Raw genomic sequence first — 13,858 nt, forward strand, 5'->3', positions numbered from 1 at the left:
TTCATTCCATTAGAAAGACAATCCACAATAGGGTGTTATGACTGAGGGTGGATGATGGGCTGCCTGACATTCATTGCTCTAGTGATCACCCCTCTGGACTGGTATCAAAGGCTGCCTTTGACTTATTGTACCAGCACCTCTCTGCAAAAGCTATCTTCCTTTACATGACCAAGGCTTGTTGTCAACCATGGTGAGCTTCCCGTCTTTGTTGCTGTGCTAAATGGCAAAACAAAACAGGAGTAACCTGATATTTCAGGCTGAAGGGACAAAGCACATAAAGGCAAGACAATTATCAGTTGTGTACCCTGTACCAAAGGAAGGATGTGCTGGCTTTGGAGGGGGTTCAGAGGAGGTTTACATGGAGAAGATGTTTCCACTCATAGGAGAGACTAGGACCTGAGGGCACTGCCTTAGAGTGAAGAGCAATCCGTTCGTACTGAGATGAAGAGGAATTTCTTCAGCCAGAAGGTAGTTAATCTGTGGAACTCATTGACACAGAGGGCTGTAGAGGCCAAGTCACAGAGATAGATAAGTTGTGATTAGTAAGAGGATCAAAGGTTACAGGGAGAAGGCAAGAGAATGGGATTGAGAAACATTTCAACCATGATCAAACTGTGAAGCAGACATGATGGGCTGAGTGGCCTAATTTTGCTGTTCTACCTTATGGCTTTATAAGCACGGGAAGGATGATGTGACCATGTAGGAAGGGCTTTGTGAGAGTGAGCAAAGAGCCCAAAGATGCAAACTGGCCCAGTCAATGACCTGGACGTGTGTCAGGGCACATCCCTGTTGCGGTATTAGAATGATAGTTATTGGTTCAGCTTCAGATGCAGCATTAAAGTGCAGGAGCGTATCCTGGAATGCATTGGAAGTGTGTCATGGGGTTCCCTGAGGCTGATACATATCAGAGTTAATGACCACAGTGTGTGTGTGTCCAACGCCCTTGGAGCATGCCTTGAGATATTGGTGACCATTATCCAACAGTGAAGGCCCTTCAGAACAAGCAGTGAGCTGAATTCGCCAGATATATATTCTGATTTCCATGTTGAGGGTTCTTGATATCTTATTTGGCTGATAAATTTGGTAACACAGCCATCTGAATATTAATGAGACAAGTCGGGCTACTAACAAAACATTTAACAAGTGATAATGCTCCTTAATTGGCAACTCACTGCTGCCTAGCGAGAATCTTGCTACACTCATTGTCCAAAGCCAAACTGATGGATTGAAATGTTCCTGACTTTGGCTACCCAGACTTCTACTCAGATTATACCAGATCCTTCCATAGTCCATGTTGCTCAGATCCCTTTAAGATTCAACCCTGGGTATTTTTTTAAGATTTTATGAAACCTAACTGTAAGATTAAGTTCATCCCTGTTGCCTTAAGTTTTGTCTTGGTATGGAATCCTAACTGCCCTCTTTTTGCTTAACTCTTGCTTCTGTAGAAAAGTAACTCCAGTATCGGTGCCCTCCCATTTTACACAGTTCTCACAATAATGATTCCACAGTAATGTCTTCCTTCAGACAGCTCTCACTGGATTGTCTATCATATTACAGAGACCCTACCAATAGGCTCTAGATGCAGCTGAAAAGATTGTTAAAAAAACAGCTGCAATATTTAACATTCAACAACATCTTACAAGCAAGATCAAAGCTGAGCGGGAGGGTGAACTGTGAGAAGGATACAGAGATGCTTCAATGTGATTTAGACAAGTTCGGTAAGTGGACAACTGCTTGGCAGATGAAGATATAGTTGGTTCTGCTATAACGTTTGTTCTGGCTGTGCAAATTGGCGATCGTGCAAGTGACAAATAGGGGAATGCATTTTCTAAAGTGCAAACTTGTGCTGGCTGTAACTCAATTCCATTAGTGCACAGAGGAGTATGAGTTGACATCAAGTGATAGTTTTATGAGCTTTGTCCTGAGTATGCGCAATGTTAGCACCAAAAGAGCCTTCGTGCCAGCATCACACCGTCATTTAACAGACTTTATCGCGAAGCGCTTTCTGTGAGAAATATAGTACTCTGTGATTATCAGTATTTTTGTAAATTTTGCAATGTAACCCACAAAAATGTGAGGAAAAAGGGCAAAGCAGCAAAAACTGGATATCTTTTTTAAGCTAATATCCTAGAAACAGTCAGAAGGCAGTGGACCTAGGCCGTCCACTTCTGGATTTTTTTTGCCCTAACCCTGCAACCACAACTGCACCTGAAGATAATGATGGTGATGATGATGATGATGACGATGATGATGACCCTCAGCCCCCGCATTAAAAACAGACAAACCGCAAAACTTCCTCCCCCATTAAGTTATCTTGACATTTTCTCAAGGTAAGATGTTAAATTTACTTTTATGTTATTATTAGATATGAATTAAACATTTATTCAAGCTGTGCTATCCTTTGTATATCCTTTGCTTTTGAGCAATTATTGATTTTGTTTTGGTGGTCTACACCTAACCCCGCTTTTCTCATAGGCCATGTTATTTCTATAATGCGATGTTCCGCAGGGATGCAACTATTGCGTTATAGCAGAACCGCCTATAATATGGACAAATGTGAAGTTATCCACTTTGGTACCAGCCGCAGGAAGACAAATTGAATAGTGATAAGTTCGGAAATGGGGAGGTGAAATGAGACGTGGGTGTCTTCTACCGCAGTTGTGGAAAGTAAGCATGCAGGTGCAGGTGGTGAAGAGTGGAATTGGTATTTTGACCTTCATAGCAAGAATACTTTGGTATACAGTTTTGATCTCATTATCTGAGGAAGGATGTCCTGTCTGCAGAGAGAGTCCAAAAAATGAACGAATTGCATTTTATAGTGAAATATAATACAATGAAAAGCTCTCATTTGTTGCCATTATTTGGTCTTGTTTTCAATAGTTTACAAATAAGAGAAAATTAAGTGATACAGCTTAAAGAGAAGTCAATCTATGTATGAGCTCTGAACTGGCTCAGAATAGTGAACATGTGGAATTCTCTGTCAGAAAGTGGTTGAAGCCATAACAGTGAATGTTTTCAGGAAGGAGTTAAATACACTTCTTAGCCTGTAAAGAATCAAACCGTATGAACAAAATGCAGGAACAGAGTATTGAATTAGATTATCACATTGAGTGATGGAACAGGTTTGAAGGGCCAAACAGCCTACCCCTGCTCCTATTTTCTATGTTTCTGCAATTTTGTGTTATGAAATTTGCTCTGTTAAATGAACCTGCATTAAATGAGAATAAAAATTGCTCAAAATACTCAGCAGGTCAAGCAGCATCCATGGAGAGAGATAATAAAATGTGAGGCTGGATGAACACAGCAGGCCAAGCAGCATCTCAGGAGCACAAAAGCTGACGTTTCGGGCCAGGACCCTTCATCGTCAGCTTTTGTGCTCCTGAGATGCTGCTTGGCCTGCTGTGTTCATCCAGCCTCACATTTTATTATCTTGGATTCTCCAGCATCTGCAGTTCCCATTATCTCATGGAGAGAGAAACTGGATTACAGGAGAGCGCAGGACATAAATGATAAAAAGGATTTAAGATGCAGAACCAAAAAGAATGGTAATGGAATGAGTAAGGTAACAAGATTTGTGTAGCAGAGGTTTGAATGGCAGAATGGTGAAAAGCTGCCAATCGAGTGTAGAAGGAAAGAAACAAGGAAAAAAAGCCAAAACCAGCAAAGGATGAAGCAAAAATTACAGTCTGAATTGGGTTAACTCAATGTTGATTCCAAAACACTGTATCATGCTTAGTCAAAAAATGAGATGTTCTTCCTCAGGCTTATCCATTGGACTGCATTAGAGTTCTGCAAAGAGGCATGGATAGAGAGATCAGATTGCAAACAAGTTAGAGAATTATGATGACAGGCAACTGGAAATTCAGGTTCACATTTATTGACTGAATAGAGTTGCTTTGCAAATTGATCACCCAACCTGAATCTGATCTTCCCACTGTGGAGGAGACCTACATCTTGAGTAGTGAATACACTGAGTTAAATTTAAAGTACAAATGAATCACTATTTCACTTTATGTTCAGAGCCTGGAACAGTAAAAAGGGAGAAGGCGTAAAGGAAGTCCTTTTACCTCTTCTGCTTTGTGGGAAAGGGAGGGATTCTTAGGAGGGATTGAGGAGTGAAGCAGGTGCCATGGAAGGACTGGTCCTTTTGGACGATTGAAAGGGGAGAGGAAGAGCTATCCCACTAGACGTAGCAGGAATGGTAGAAGATGATTTGTTAAGTAAGGAAACTGATGGGGTGGAAGTTGTCAGCAAGGGAACCCCTGTGGTGTTCTATGAAGGGATGAGAACTGAAAAGCATGGAACAGAATGGATATAATTGGAGGTTGCATGAATAAAGATCAGGAGTTGGAGGCAACTTTTGGTTGAGGGTTTAAAAGAAACATTTGAAGAACTGTTGTAGAAGGTCGCAATAATCTGAATATTTCCAACAGAAGACCTTGAATAAAACACTGTCTTTACTGGAAGCAGGTTGGAAGGAACATATTCAACATAGCATGGGAGTCAGTGGGCTTATACAAGTATTACATATTAGCCTGCTCCCAGAACTGACTCCAAGATTGCCTTCTGCTAATTTGGCTTAACTGTCCCAATCAAATCTAGGAAAAGCTGTTTTTAACCAACTGATGAACCACGATTCTGCATGTAAAAATGATGACTGACTGCATACAGTTCAACTGTAGTGCAACTAGTTATTATCTCACATTTAAAATAGCTGAATGTAGTAATCTATAAGGGTTCCTTGAGATTAACATGTTTTATAACTCCTCAACTGTTGTGCCCTGAGATTAAACACTTTGCCACTTGTATGCACATGCTGACTTGGTTTGGTTTCAGGTACTTTGCCAGCTTTGCATTACTATGTGGTGAAAATATTTAGTCTGCTTTTCCTTGAAGTATGATAATGGAATTTCAGGGCATACAATATGGGGCAAGAATTCATCTTAGACCAGTATCCAGTGAAAATGATAGCTCAGTGCAAATGCATACTCAAAGATGTCAGACTGGGATTTACTCATGCACCAAAACGGTGAGCTGCAGTTGGTGATCAGCCGCATTGATGTCACTCACCCACCTTGGGAATTTGGATCAGCTCTGATCAGGAGCAACAAGGATCATTCATCGAAAGCTATCTACTCATTTGGTCCAATTTCACTTCAGGAACCAAAATTCGCATTACGCCAAGATTTGCATCATTAAGAAACCAGTGCCTGTTTCAGGTGAACCATATGTGCATCAATACATCCACAACTTCTAATTTGACAGCCGTTGCATTTTGACGGGGAGATTGGATACAAAAGACCACATCTGAAACTTATCCTTCCAATGTAACTTTTACATCCAAAAATGAGGAAAATTAGGAATCTTTAATATTTTAATTATCAACTATTGAACTTTTATTGATTGTAATTTATTTAAAAACCTTTGGGAAATTGATCACAAGATGCAAATTTATCATTTCCAAAAGAAAACATGTTTGATTTCTATGATTCACCCAACTTTTAAAATGTCACAATTCCTTCCTACTAGCGAGACCATATCCATGTTTCTCATTGTAATGTAGCTGTCAAAAGTCATGTTCTTGCATGTTTTAGTCACATATTTACTGACAAGAATCTGCTTCTTATTTTAGCTCTCCAAATGTGCAGAATAGTACTAAAAATGAAAAATAACATTTTTATTTGATTTTCCAAAATGTTGTCTTGTAAATATTCTTTGTGAAGGCTGAGTTTGATTCATTTGACAATCTTTAACATTCTTGATCCATCAGTCAAACACCTTTCATTGAACTTTTCAATGATCAAGGCATTTTACTCTGATAAAGCAAGTTTTAAGAGGGCAGGAACTTGCAAGAAACCAGAAGTGCATGAGTCAACATCAAAGGAACATCATATGAGGTGGAAAAGGAATCCAAGATCTTTGTCACATTTGGACACAAAGCATGCACCTGTGGCAAAGAACAGCGGGTGCTTGCACAATGCTTTTGGATAAAGTTTAAGCATCAAAGATTCCCAGAATTATTGTGGAAGAATTGACAGAACTGACCTTTAAACTCTGAACCATTAACCTACAGGTGGGAAGAAGCATTGTTAACTGACAGGTAAACAGAGGGTACAGCTACAGTGCTTAGATGTTTAAGCTATCGATTTCATCTTTAGACAAAGAATAGCAAATGGAAAGTGAAACAATGGAAGCTGTTTCAATTACATTTTTATCTAAACATGGGGCAGAATATTTCCATTTTCAGTTAGCATGTATAGTTGAATGAGATTCATGACACCTAACATGGCTTATAGTGACATCTTTCACACAATTGTTCCACTTCACCTCATTAATTTTGCATCCAGACTCTTTGCTTTCTTACTCATAAAACTGTGCAGCACGAGATGCAGTGGAATTTACTGCTGGTATTTTGGGGTGTTCCAATTGCTGCCACCATATTTAAAGCCCAGCTGCACATAACTTCAAACACTGCAAGCTAGGAATTGCTTCTCATAGCCCAGACAGTGATGTTTGGTCCCCACTTTAAGTACAGGAGCCCAGAGATGCTGGTGGACGGTGAAGTGGAAAGGGGAGCCTTTTATTTATCTTGCTGACTGTTACTGGAGGGCATACTACCAGATAATGTGTCAGTGCCGCATCCAAGGTGAAAAGAATATCCAACAGTGCAAGATGAAAACCAAAAGAACTGCAGATGCTGTAAATCAGGAACAAAACAGAAGTTGCTGGAAAAGCTCAGCAGGTCTGGACAGCAACAGTGGAGAAAAAAAAATTGGAGTGAGCGTGTCGGGTGTGGTGGCCCTTCGTCAAGCCAGTGATCTTCAGCACTGCTCAACACTGTGGCGGCACGGTGGCTCAGTGGTCAGCACTGCAGCCTCACAGCACCAGGAGCACATTCTCCACATGTCTGCGTGGGTTTCCTCCAGGTGCTCCAGTTTCCTCCCACAGTCCAAAGATGTGCAGATTAGGTGGATCGGCCATGCTAAATTGCCTGTAGTGTTCAGGGGTGTGTGGGTTATAGGGGGATGGGTCTGGGTGGGATGCTTCAAAGGGCGGTGTGGACTTGTTGGGCCGAAGGGCCTGTTTCCACACCTTAGGGAATCTAATCTAATCAAGGATAAGTGCCACATTCTTCCCTCTGCCAACTCTGTCACTGCACACAGCTCTCACCAAAGCTCATGGGCTATAACTTTTAGTTTCTCATGCATGATGTCCACAGCACACCTTTCACTCACCTCGCCTTCCTGAACTACTAAACATTTCTGCCTTCTGCACTCCCTATTCAGCCACAGAGGACACCTAACCACCCTTAACCTCTCCTGTTGCAACAAACTGTTATCCTTCATCCACAATCCCTCCCTTTGATTGCAGAAAAAACCTGGCCTAACCCTCTTCCTGCTGTCACCACAGAATCCTGACTGAACCAGCTGTAATCCCTGGACAAGTTGCATTTGACCTAAGAGCTGATAATGACCCAATGCCCAGAATTTAAGAACTTTTGATCCCCAGACTCAGTTAAGAATAAGTGGTTGGTTGACGGTGGCCAATGCCTGGACTGGAATTGGATGTGTCCCCTGACTGACAATGGTCACCCTTGGCCCCTCTAAGGACTGTTGCCATCTGACTTTCAGATACGGCCATTTACTTCATACATGTGTACTGTGTTTGCCACCTAAGCAGCTGGCATATATAGCATTGATATAACACAGTGCCATAGTGTCGCATCCATCCGTTCACCTGTTTGGTTCTCACAGTGACAAACTGCCTCCGCCTCCCTCTACCCTATGAAAACATTTAAGACAAAATAGAGACTGGCAGCCCCCATATAACAATGCTAAGAACCATAAATGTATCATGTGTAGTACATAAGATACATGTGCATCCCTGTAAGCAATGGCCTGGATTCAAGCCTGACCTACTGCAGAGGTATGTCTGTAACATGTCAGAACAGGTTGATTATTAATATCTAGACATTTGACAATTTATATCTGAGGTGTCTATCTAAGCTCTTATGTTAGGCTGCCTAAAGGTATTCATATAGCAACAATATAGGAGGTATAATTATATAATTTTGGGCACTCTTCTTAACTGTTATCCCAGTTGCTTTTCTTTCTTCTACTTATTTCTTCCATTATCATTCACAAGTCAGTCATCATAGAATGATTATACTGTAGAAGGAGGCCATTCAGCTCATCATGTCTGTACTGAGATTTTAGCAATGTGACTTTCCTTCATTCCCTGTAGACTGTTCCTGTTTAAATAATTACCCATGTCCCTTTTGAGTGCTTCACTGAACCTGCCTCTACTACATTTCCAAGTAGTGCATTCCAAACCAATACACTCACTGTGTGAAAAGGTTTCTCCCCATCAAGCTTATTTATTTTCCAAAATACTTCAAGACAACGTCCTCTGGTTCTCAGTCCATTTACAAGGAAGAACAATTTCTCTCGATCTGCTCTGTCCAGACTCTTCAGAATTTCTATCCCATGCCCCCTTGAGCTTCTCCTCTCCAAGGAAAACAGTCCCAACTTCTCCACTTGATCCTCAAAACTGAAGTATTTCATCCCTGGAATTATTTTCATATACCTCTTCTGCATTCTTCCTAAAATGTGACACCCAGAACAACACACAATACTCCAATTGAGGGCTAATCTGCATCCTTTATAAGTTCAACATAACCTCTCTGCTCCTGCACTCTAAATCCCTGTAAATGAAGCCTGGAATACTCTGTGCTTTATTAACAGCTCTCTCCACCTGTCCTAATATTTTTAATGATATTTGAATGTAAACACACACGGCTCTGTGCTCCTTTTAAAATCATGTTCTTTATTTTATGTTGCTTCTCAATGTGCTTTGTATCATTGCGTAACACCTCAAATGTTCATATTGAATTTCATCAGCTACCCATCTGCCCAATCCACGAGGGTGCCAATGACTTTCTTAGGTTCTAAGCTGCCCTCTTCACTATTTCCAAGTTAGTTAGGCATAATTTTCCCTTAACAAATCCAAGCTGACCCTTCTGAATTAACCCACATTTTTCCATGTGACTATAAATTTTATCAGATATACACTGAGAAGTTTCCTGACTACCAAAGTTAAACTGACTGATCTGTATTTTCTCAGACAATATTTACAACCCTTTTTGCCCAGGGGAGTGAATACTCCACATATTGTTTGCAATTCTCTAGTCCTCTGGCACCAGTCACAAATCTAGGGAATGTAGAAAGTTATTACCAGTGTCTCCACAATTTCCATTCACCTCTTTCAATATCCTTGGATGTATCTCATCTGGCCATGATGCTTTTTTACTTTAAGTAGCAACAGTATATGCAGTAGCTCCTGCTATCAGTTCTAAATCTTTCTAGTGACTGAGTTTCCACCTGTATTACAATTGCCTGGTAAACTGCCTTCTTGTACTACTGCAGTCCACATGCTGTAGGTTGGCCCACAAGGAGGAAATTTAGGAATTTGACCCAGTGACAACGACGGAGCAGTGATATATTTCCAAGTCAAGATGGTAGTGACTTGGAGAGGAAGTTGCAGGTAATGGTGTCCCATATATCTTCTGCCCTTGTCCCTCTCAATGGAGGTGTTCATGGATTTGTTTAAGGACCTTTGGTGAATTTCTGCAGGGCATCTTGTAGATAGTACATACTGCTGTAATTGAGCATCAGAGGTGTAGGGAGTGGATGCTTATGGATGTGGTCCCAGTCAAGTGGGCTGTGTTGAGCTGGATGGTGTCAAGCTTCTTGATTCTTACTGGTAGTCCATCACATCCCTGACTTGTACCTTTACAGACGGTGGATTGACTTTGAGGAATCAGGAGATCATTACTTGCTGCAGTATTCTTAGCCTCTGACCTATTGTTGTGGCCACTACGTTTATGTGGTGGATCCAGTTGAGTTGCTGGTCGATGGTAACCCCTAGGATATTGATAGTGGGGGAATCAGTGATTGTAACACTGTCGAATGTCAAAGTTCAGTGGTTAGATTGTCTGTTAAAACAGATGGTCATTGCCTTGCATTTGTGTTACTTGCTACTTGAAATATATTTTAATATGAGCCTTTTATAATTAAATGGTGTCAGTCATCAAGTAGGAAAGCAACATGGTAAGTGAATGATTAACTAATTGCAAAAATTGTATTATCCATGTTAGACCACATGCCCAAAATCAGATCATTACAGGTAATATCCTTCATCAGACAGATAACGTTAAAGAGTAAATATTGAGGGAATTTGGGAAATACTCACATGGTATTTTTAATTAGGAATATTTTGTTAATAAAGTTGCCTTGAACCACAAACTGAAATCTGTGTCCCTATGTTTGCCTCATTGACAAGACGGTATTGGAAAATGTGTTTTTAATACATAAGCTGCTCAAAGTATCCGAAGCACAGACAACAATAACTTTTCAATTTGATTTTATTTCCAGTCCAACTAATACATATTTTTTTGATTACCTGTTCCAAAAAGTAAACCAATTGCTTAAATATTTTTGGAGTCAGTTCTAAAGAGAAGGTACTCACAATTGACTTGAAAGTACACTGCCCACAATAAGATGATGAGCTCTGTCCTGCCAAATCCTCCAATTGTAACTTCAGTTCATGATTCCTCAGTGATGCATGATATCTAGCCTCCAGGCACAATGAAAGATTCAGGCAGGCTGAACAGTCTAACAGATTGATCAATTGTCACAGCTAGAAAAATAGGAAGATAAAAGCACTAAGTTTCATTGGAGCATGAAGATACGTGCATTCATCTAGGATTAATGAAGAAGCATTTTATTTTAAAAATCAGATTAAATCACCTATCATCATCTCTTTCTAATGAGAGAGCAGTCCTGTGTCTCTGGCAGGATTGTGGTGGACTTTCTTTCATTCCATTTTGGTGAGAATGAAAGCTAAGGACATCTGTGTTCTTTCAAGTCTCAGTTCATGTTTCCTGATTTTTTTTTAGAAATAAAGTGATTATGGCGTTCTTGACTTTTTTATAAAAAAGCAAGAAAACCAAAGATTTGAAAGCCTTCCAGATCCTGTGTATAGTTATGCTCATAAATAACAAAACAATTAAGTCTCCAGTCTAACTGGCTCAAGACCAGGTGTGTAGTTTAGATGCTGATTTCTCTCTGACAGATTTGCTCCGGTAAACACCTGGCAGTTTATAGTGCCAAACACAGATTGGTTCAAGAAATGAATCAGATCAAACATACCTTATTCCTAATGAATTAAACAGAAAGGAACTGGGATCTTGCACTTCTAATCAGATATTTGGTTTTGAATCCTTCCTAGTGCACAATTTGTGACCTTTTCCGGAAGTCTTGGAAATACATTAAAATGCTGTGTTTTTGTAAAGCTTATTCCTGCCCTTCTAGTAAAGCAAATACGTGAAGATTCCACATTGTTCTCCAACTTGAACTCTCAAATATGTTTGCTTTCCAACTTGACTTTTAGGAATAGAAACATCATTGATCTATCATGATTCATCTTTCCTTCCCTACCAATCATTCCAAACATCGAAAAGTCTTTCTGAAATTAATCCGCAGGTATACTCTTATTCATTTCTATGAGGCTTCATTTATAATTATTTTTAATTCAAAATATACTGTTAATAATTGCTTTTGAAAGATAATTGGAAAATAAAAGCTTTTGCCTTTCATGCCATCCAAGGTGTTCATGCAGAATTTCAATGAGGTTAAGGAAGGGTCAAACCTCATTTCCTGTGTGTTTTGTCTATTTGCAGAACCAAGGACATCAGTTTCAGACATTTTTGATTTGCTTCCCAGAAAGAAAACACTGAGCAATCAACATTTATGAAGGGACGAGGTCAGGTGGGGTTTATAATCAATGAACACAGCCACACAATTGTGATTTCTTGAAATTAGAAACGACATAATGAAGCAAAATATTATTTCTCCAAAAGGTAATGCCATCTTTTGTAGCAATGCTGCAAACCAAACGTTCATACCACACAGAACTTGTAGCTGGGTAAGATAGTGTTACCTAGGATTTACCTGTTGAACGGTACAAATGATCCTTGTTCCATCAGTAGATGAAATTGCAGCTCATTTAATTGAATGATAATACCAGTAATGACCATTTGCCTGTTCCCCATCTTAACATCATTGAATTCAACAATGTCTAAGAGCTCAGCATTACAGACTGAATTATCTATCTTAATTATCCTTCTGTTTAGAAGTAATATTATCTGGCTTGGATGAACAGCAGCATTCAGGACCCTTTAGTTTAATTTTGCTAAAAGCAAGAATCTTTAATCTGAAGAGAATCCAGTATTTTCTTCCTTAATGATCATATTTGAATGTTAATTTGCCTTTTATTCCACTTGTTTAATTGCTTTGTATGTGCAGTGACATAGTCCATAGTGTAGACAGCGTTAAAAGTTGTGGACATATCCTTTTGAGACCGAAAAAATCATAACCATTAACAAATTTGTTATCTGGGAGTGTAAAAGCTTTTATTTATCCTTTTAAAGTAATTTTTAAAGTTATTAACTTTTATAATTAAAGGAAAAGGATGATCTACCTTTTACTATTACCTTCATTGATTTTTTAAAAAAGAAAAATGCATGGAAATGAATGGTCATGCAAACATCATTCATGAAAATGGTTGCACTTTAAAATACAAACGCCAGCTGCGTTGTTTTAAAGTATCATCTTGCATTCCAATACAAGATAATTTTAACAGCACAATTGTAAAACTGCTCTTAACTATTACAGACACAACATATAATAGAAACGGAATAGAAATTGAATGGTTCAGTTAACATTACTGAACAATAGTGTATAGGTGCTGAGAATGCTGGACAAACTCAGCAGGTAAGGTAACATCTGTGGATAGATAAATTGAGTTAATCTTTGAAGTCTGGTGTGACATCTTCAGAATTCTTTTTGAAGAAGAGTCATAGCAGACTCGAAACATTAACTCTGTTTCTCAGCAGTGTTTAGCACTACTGCCTCACTGCACCACGGACTCAGGTTCAATTCTAGCCTCAGGTGACTGTCTGTGTGGAATTTACACATTCTCCCTATGTCTGGGTGAGCTTCCTCTGGGTGCTCCAGTTTCCTCCCACAGTCCAAAGATGTGCAGGTTAGGTATTGGCCATGCTAAATTATCCAGAGTGTCCAGGGATGCACAGGCAAGGTGAATTAGCCGTAGGAAATACAGGGATAGGATAAGAGGGTGAATCTGAGTGGCCGTGCTAAAGTGGAGGGACAGTGTGGATTCAAGGGCCAAATGGCCTGCTTCCACACTGTATAGTTCAATGGTTCTGTTTTTCTCTCCACAGATGTTGTCAGATCTGAGTTGTTCAAGCATTCTCTGTTTGTTTCAGATTTCTAGCATCTGGAGTATTTTGCCTTTGATCTATTTGCTACTCATGCTTCAAAAATATTATAATGATTAAAATTAATTTAAGCACAAAATTGTATTCAGTTCCTCACGTTAATCTGCAGCAAAAGAAGTTTAACTTTTCTTTTGAAATCCCTAAAATATAATCTGGTCCAAAATTTAGTAAAGGATAGCCAGTCATAAATGCTCTATGTATAAGCTTTATATATCTGGGAGTTGCTTCATCGTGTGACGGAATATCAAACATGACTACCATTTCATTCTCTTCTCTCTTAGCTAGTATATTATCTGAAAGCAATTATTTTCTGCTAATATTTGAGTCCAAACAATCATTGTTGTTGCAAGACACTACAAAAATATGAGAACATAAGATCAGCCATTGAAACCATTATTGCAGTAATAGAAGAACCCTGTTTGAAGTGTACCAGGACAGTAAGAAGAGTATCTAGGCTGACTGAAGCATTCTGCTGAATGTCTAGTACTTTTAACTGAC

Source organism: Stegostoma tigrinum, chromosome 14 (genome assembly GCF_030684315.1).
Source record: "Stegostoma tigrinum isolate sSteTig4 chromosome 14, sSteTig4.hap1, whole genome shotgun sequence".
In the NCBI taxonomy this organism is placed as follows: Eukaryota; Metazoa; Chordata; class Chondrichthyes; order Orectolobiformes; family Stegostomatidae; genus Stegostoma; species Stegostoma tigrinum.